Here is a 7,249-nt window from a genome sequence, read left to right on the forward strand (position 1 = left end):
GGAGCTGCTGGGTTGGAGTGAAAGCTTCATTCTGGGCTGAAGCAGGAAGTACTTGGGAACAATAGGGTGAAGCCAGCCTGAGAGTTTGGACTCCACAGTAATGTGATTTGAGCAGAGCAGGGACAGGTAATTGAATCTGCTGAATCTTGCCAAGTTGACTTGTTCTTCTGTCTCCATTCCCTCAAGTAAAGAGAGCTAGTTCTTGGGGTTTAACATCCATCTGTCTCTCTCCCAGCCAGATATAAAACGATGCTAGAAGAGACTTTTCCTGATACCCCAGAATTAACAACCAGAACCCCTATCTGGCAACAAAAAGGCATTGAGAATGCCATGTTCTAACGAGAGCTTCCACAGAAAGACAAATACGACTCGTCCTGATTCATAAGTGGAAGCTAAATAACATGTGCACACGTTTGTAGACAGTGGGATGATGGACGATGGAGACTCACTCAGAAGGGTGAGGGGGCGAAGGGAATGAGAAATTATTTGATGGGTACAGTGTACGTTATTCAGGTGATGGATACCTTAATAGCAGTGATTTGACAACTACGCAATCTATGCATGTAACAAAATTGCAGGTGTACCCCCATAAACGGATACAAATAAATATATAAAGAGGGCTTTCAAAGTTAGAATAGGACCCTACTTCTACCCAGACCTAGTGCAAGGTTGCAGAGCAGGCTCTACTGCCACCAGCCAATCTCAACCTCCCCCAGCCCTTCCCCTCCCCCAGTCTATGTAGGATAACTATGGCTGGAGGGAGAATCTCTTTGGAGCCCTGAGTTATTGAGGTGCACAGTTGTGCAGTACCCTTTTTATCCCTTCCAGTGAGGGGTCAGGATCCAAGGGGAGCATGGGCTGAGATTGACTGTGATTATAGACATAGCACCTGCTGTCGAGACAGCATAGCACAGATGTTTCCAGCAAAGCCGAGGGATGCTGGCCTATCCGTGTCCAAATCCCAGCTCTGCTGCTTCCTCAACTCTGTAACCTTGACCAAGTTACTTAAACCTTCCCGTACTGCATTTTCCCATCTGCAAAACTGAGATAATAGTAGATACTTCGTGTGGTTATTGTGAGGATTACATATTGCTATGGACTGAATATTTGTATCGCTCCAAATTCATATGTTGAAGCCCTAACCCTCAATGTAATGGTAATTAGAGAAGGGGTCTTTGGAGGGTAATTAGGGTTAGATGAGGTCTATTTCTGCTTTTAAGCTACCCAGCCCGTGGTATTCCATTATGGCAACCTGAGCAGACAAACACACATGGATGGTAAGTTTGTGCACAGCCTGGCACATAGTAAGGGCACTGTAAATATTTGCTATGATCTATTACTACTGAATTCCCAGGATGGTTGTTGATTTCTGCAGAGAACTTGTTGAACTGATGCATCCCCTTCTGAGCAGAAGAAAAGATACTTGCATGGAAGAGAGGTGAGCCAGAGGAGAGTGGCAGTGGGGCAGGTGACACCCCAACAGCATGACAAGTAGGCAGCAGCTACTACGGACCCAGGTGTGCCCTGAGAGATACTGTCTTGCCATTGCTTAAGACAGCAAAGGGCAACTACGTGAGAGGACCCAGGAAGCCATGGGCTGGACACCAGTTCAGGGAGCTGAAGTGGGGAGCAATAGAAGCCCCTTAGAATTCCCAAGATGCACACTTGTGCCCCCACAAGGGAACAGTATCTGGCATACTGCAGAGGAGGGCAGGATGGCCAGACAGCTGCAGCCAGCAATAGGCTCAATTAATGAAGAAAATGTTTGCCTCTTTCCCTCTGCTTCCATGTGCTTCTGTTCAACCCTGGAGAAGCTAAAAGAGGAAGAAGCGAAAAATCAGAGTGGGCATTCATCCCCCACCCAGACACACCCTGCAGCTTCCTCAATCCACAGGAAAAGCCTACTTAAGGGTAAGGAAAAGAAAGGAGGTTAAACTTGGATATGAAACTGGCATTTAACTGCAACCACTAGAATTTAGTTTTGACTTCATTTGTGTTACTTTATTTTAGTTTGCAATACAGTCACATGATATAAGAGCTACGGACCATGCAGCAGCCAGACGAACACAGAGGACCCCATTTGGATGTGGCCAACTTCAGCCGGCTGTGGGGACAGGAAGGGGCCTGGTGGGTGCCTGGATCCCTAAGCACAGGAAGTAGGCTGTGTTTCCAGGTATGGTCTTTCCCATTACTGGACAGACTGCATGACCACATCCTTTCAGGCTAGGATCCCTGACATTGGGTCCATCCAGGCAGAAGCTAGCTGCTGACAGTGGGCTCTGCAAGCCTTCTATATCAGCAGACAAGGAAAGGAAAATCATCCAAGAAAGGAAGCAGGAGTCCTTCAGACAGTGAGACAGTGTCCCTCTTTTGGGGTTGGGGAATGCATCCCTTCTTGGATTGACTTTCTGTCACAGCCTTTAAAACTAGGCACCCCCTTTCCCAGACATGGCCTGCTCAAGAGACCCCTCCTCCAAGTGTGCCCCCACACCCAGTGTCTGCTTCTCAGAGATCCCAGCCCAGCGGTCAGGTGGAGGCTGGGTATGTCCAGTGGATCCGGGTAACCCAGCTCCCTTATCTCCCTCTGCCCCTCTGCTTGCATCCCCCCTTTTCAGATGCACCCACACCTCAGCAAGAGCAAATCCATGTTCTGTGCCTCTGTTTCCCTCCCTCCATGCTCCTATTCTGTCCCAGCCCTTGGGCCTTTATAAGGTAGAGTTGGATGTGAAAAAGCAGAATGCACAGGCATCCTCCAAGGCCAGCTCTGACAAGCACACCTCCTGGTCTACAGAAGGAGCTCCTAAGGGAGGAAGGGAGAAAACTGTAAGCCCATTTGAGCACCTTAGACATAAAGCAAGCAGGTGGTTCTTACTTGGGTGCTTTTGGAAATTGATGGGGTGTCTTCAGCTGCCATCATTGAGAATTGCCACTGGGCTACTGGCATTTGGAGGGAAGAGCCAGGGGTGACAGGTGCTCTGTAGTGAGGGGACAGTCCTGTACAACACAGAGCATTACCCCAGACCTTGTATGGTCTTCTAATGTCATACAGACATTTATGTAGGACCTATTGCCCATAAACAAAAATAGACACTTTCTCATTTTTCCACTGGGGTAATCTAAACTTTGTCTTAGACTACTATCTCTATTTTACTTAAGGTCATGTTTTTGCTATTTCTTATCCTGTACAAAGGTCTGTTCATTCTTATCCAAATGGTGGTTTTCATTTTAGCATTTTCCCATATCTGTGATCTTTCATTTTCTTTTCCTTTTTGTGCATAATTCCCTCTGATCAGTTCTTAAATCCAAACTTATTCATTCACAGTAAAAGTAAGCATCTGACTGCTTCATGAGGAGTCATAGCATGGTCATTGCCAAGCATTTATATATAGAAATAAGTGCCATTTTATATCAGCTTTTTAGGTTCCAATGGTACAAAATATGAAAGTGATTGTCTCTCCTATTCCAGTCCCCCAGTTTTCCACCCCCAAAGCACTACTGTTAGCTGTTTCTTATGTGTCTTTCTAGAAATATCCTTGGCATTATAAGCAGATAGAGAGATATATGGATATATAGGTAGATAGCTAGATAGATAAGTAGTTAGATGATGCAAAGATAGATGATAGATGATAGATAGAGAGAGAGATAGAGATAGATGAATAGAGAAATTCTTCATTTTTTCTTATATAAATGGTAACCTACTATGTTGCAATGTTTTATGGAGACACTCCCATGTCAATACCTGAAGGCTTCTGCATCCCTCTAAATGGAAACAGATCATTCCACCATATAGTGATCTTGATTATTTAACTAGGCCCCTATTGTGGATTTCAGTTATCCATGATCTTTCCTTATTGTATGCAATGATATATTAAATAATTTGATGTAAACAACTTGTGCGTATGTACAAATGCAGTTGCAGGATCAATTCCTGTAAGTGGAATCAATGAGTGGAAGGGCATGTACATTTACTTTTGATTAAGCATGTATGAATTAAATTTCCATGAGCAATAGTTAGGAGTCCCCTTAAAACCTGCCTGATACATGGCATCCTCAAACTTTTTGATTTTTGTTAATATGATAGGTACCTTGTTATAACTTTAATTTGATTTTTTCTGCTCATGCTGTGAGAATCAGCATATTTTAATATTTGGGGATCATTTGTATTTCCTTTTATGTGAGCTCTTCATAGCTTTTCCTCATATTTGACTTGGACTACTAAGGTTTGATCTTATTGGTGTTTAGGTACACATTATATATGTGGTGTGTCACAAATATTTTCTTCTCTGTTATTTTTATGATCTTATTTGTTGTATTTTTTCATAAAGAAATTTATTACATTTGTATAGCCCCATTTTCTAGTCTTTTTTTTTCTTCATAAGGCTACTGGGTTTTGTGTCAAACTCTAAAAGACAGTTCCCACTCTGAAATGATTAACAACAACAAAAGAAAATTCCTGTTAATTCTTTTGGTGAATTTATTTTGGAGTAAGAGGTAATTCAGAAATCAGATTCAATTGTTTTCTGCATAACTACACAGGTATTCCAACACTATTAACTGAAGCATTTATTTTATGCCATTTATTTCAAATGTTACAGCAAAAAATAGAGGCATCGTAGCACAGCAGTTAAGAACATAAACTCTGGATCCTGATTGCCAGGGTTCAAATGTCAGATCAGAACGCCAAGCACATTCCCTATGTGTCCACTGTCATCACTATCGTTGTTCCTGCCTGCAATCTCCCCCTCTGCATTTGGGGCTGGTGTTGGACCTTCTACGCAAATCCATCAATCTTTCTACTCATATGTGCCACACTCTTCTAATTACTGTAGCTTTACAATGTTTGTGTTTTATTATTTCATCATGGTGGTCATTATTATAACCTGTCTCTTTCTTCCATTATATACTTTAGCTGGTTATTCCTATATATGATGGGTACTGACATCTGAATATCATTTTCTACCAGCTTTCTATGAAATTCTCTTAGAGTTTAAAACTATTTTAAGCTTTTCCAGATATAAATATATGCAACCAGTGATTACTAATAACTTTACCTCCTTCTTTCCAATATTTATGCCACTTAGTTCTTTCTCCTATTTAGTTACATCGGCAAGTACCTCAAGCAATGAACATTTTTATCTTATCCCTGACTTCAATGTGAAGGCTTTTAAGTGTTACGCTATTATGCATAATCTGGTTTGAGGATACAGATATGTTCTATCAAGTTAATCTATCAAATTAAGTAAATATCTGTCTATTCTACCATATTAGCACGTTTATCATGAAATTTGCTTATTTATTTATTTATTTATTTAGACAGAGTCTTGTTCTGTCACCCAGGCTGAAGTGCAGTAGTGCAATCTCTTCTCGCTGCAACCTCTGCCTCCCAGGTTCCAGCAATTCTCCTCCATCAACCCCCCAGTAGCTGAGATTACAGGGACGTGCCAACACACCTGGCTAATTTTTGAATTTTTAGTAGAGACGGGGTTTCATCATGCTGGCCAGGCTGGTCTCAAACTCCTGACCTCATGTGATCTGCTCGCCTTGGCCTTCCAAAGTGCTGGGATTACAGGCATGAGCTACCACGCCCGGCCATGAAGTTTGAATTCTATCCTAAATGTTTTTTATAGTGTTTTTTCTATTTCTATCTTTAAACATTGTGAATTATATTCATTATTCCATACTACAACTAGGTTTTGAGTGTCTGTTATATGCTAGGTACTCTTGTAAGTGCTGGGAATTTAAGAGTAAATACTTGAAAATTGGTCTATGCCCTCACAAAACTTATTTTCTACCTGGGGAGACTTTCAATGCTCAAAGAGTTGTATAATTTAATGTGAAGTATTATGTCAGTGCAATTATAGTAGCAGACCACTTAATATTGCATTCCTGGATGAACTAGGTTTTTATGTTGGGAAATGATCAGAAAGTTTTTGGATCTTTCCAAAATGTGATAAAGGGATCAGAAAGGGAATTTTGCCAAACATTCTTAAAGTCAATGAGTGAAAAAAACAAACAACAAAGTGTGCCTCAATAATGTCAGACAATTCAATAAACAGGTTATACAGACTTTTTTCATGGCATTCTGTTGGAAATACTGAACAAATCGGGATTAGGGAGTGGCTAAATGGTTGTTTCAAAAGACATAGTTTCTATGAAAACAAGGAGAACATAGAGTTGTTTGCTGGGAAAGGGCTAGAAAAGGCGGAATGAGAATAGAGCACCCCAGACTGTCTATACCTTCCCCTAAGAGACACCTCATCCACGTGCTCAGTGCCCCATCTGTATTTGGCAAACTCTTTGTCATCCACCAGACAGGAAGTTGCTTCTGCCGAGAATCCTGTCCTAATCTCCCCTGTGTTCGCTCCTCTTGCCTCTTTGGTCCCCTGTGGTTTCCCCATGCTTACATCTCTCTTTACCTTCATCACATGCTTTAATTCAGGTGGCAGTGGTAGATCACAGCATTATGGCGCACAATATGTTCACACCTCTCTCTATCCATGTTTTGGTGCATTCCCCTCTTCACCCAACTCTGGGCTTGGCCGTCAGACTTGCTTTGACAAGCATGTAGAATACAAATGCTATGCAAGCAGAGACATAAAAAGCGTGTGCGTCTGTTGGGGCTTACAGTGTCTTTTTTTTCTTTAGAACCCTGAGATGACCACATGAAGAAACCGCCTACTGAAGGATGAGAAGACCATGTGGCACAGAGACAAGCCACCTGGATGAGGTCCTGCACCCGCCAGTCTGCCACTGCCTGCCTGCCTTGAGAGGCCACGGTAGACCACCCAGTCCCAGCCAAGCTGCCAGCTGACCATAGACATCAGCCAAGCCAACCCAGACCGGAAGAACCACCTGGCTCTGACCCAAAGAATTCTGAGAAATAAGAAATGTTTGTTGTGTTAAGCTACAAAGTTTTGGAGTGATTTGTGACATAGCGGAAGTTGACTGAGAGAACACCAACTGTCAGCACTTTGAAGTCAAGATCATTTTTATTCACTGAACACAGTCTAGCACATTGCTGGGCACAGCGAATGCCTAATTAATACTTTTAAAATGAAAACCCTGATCTCAGAAGGAAAGATTCTGACTGTACCCTCCCCTGTGTTACGTGACTCAGTCTGCTTCCGCCAGCCTCATCTGTCCCTGGGGTGACATTCATGAGGCTGCTTTGTTTAAATGTAAACAGACTGTAAACGCTCTGGAAGTGGGGACCTCCTTCGTGTTTGCTCACAGCTGTGTCGTTTGGCAC

Source organism: Sapajus apella, unplaced genomic scaffold (assembly GCF_009761245.1).
Source record: "Sapajus apella isolate SASKATOON/1434 unplaced genomic scaffold, GSC_monkey_1.0 scaffold21, whole genome shotgun sequence".
Taxonomy (NCBI): Eukaryota; Metazoa; Chordata; class Mammalia; order Primates; family Cebidae; genus Sapajus; species Sapajus apella.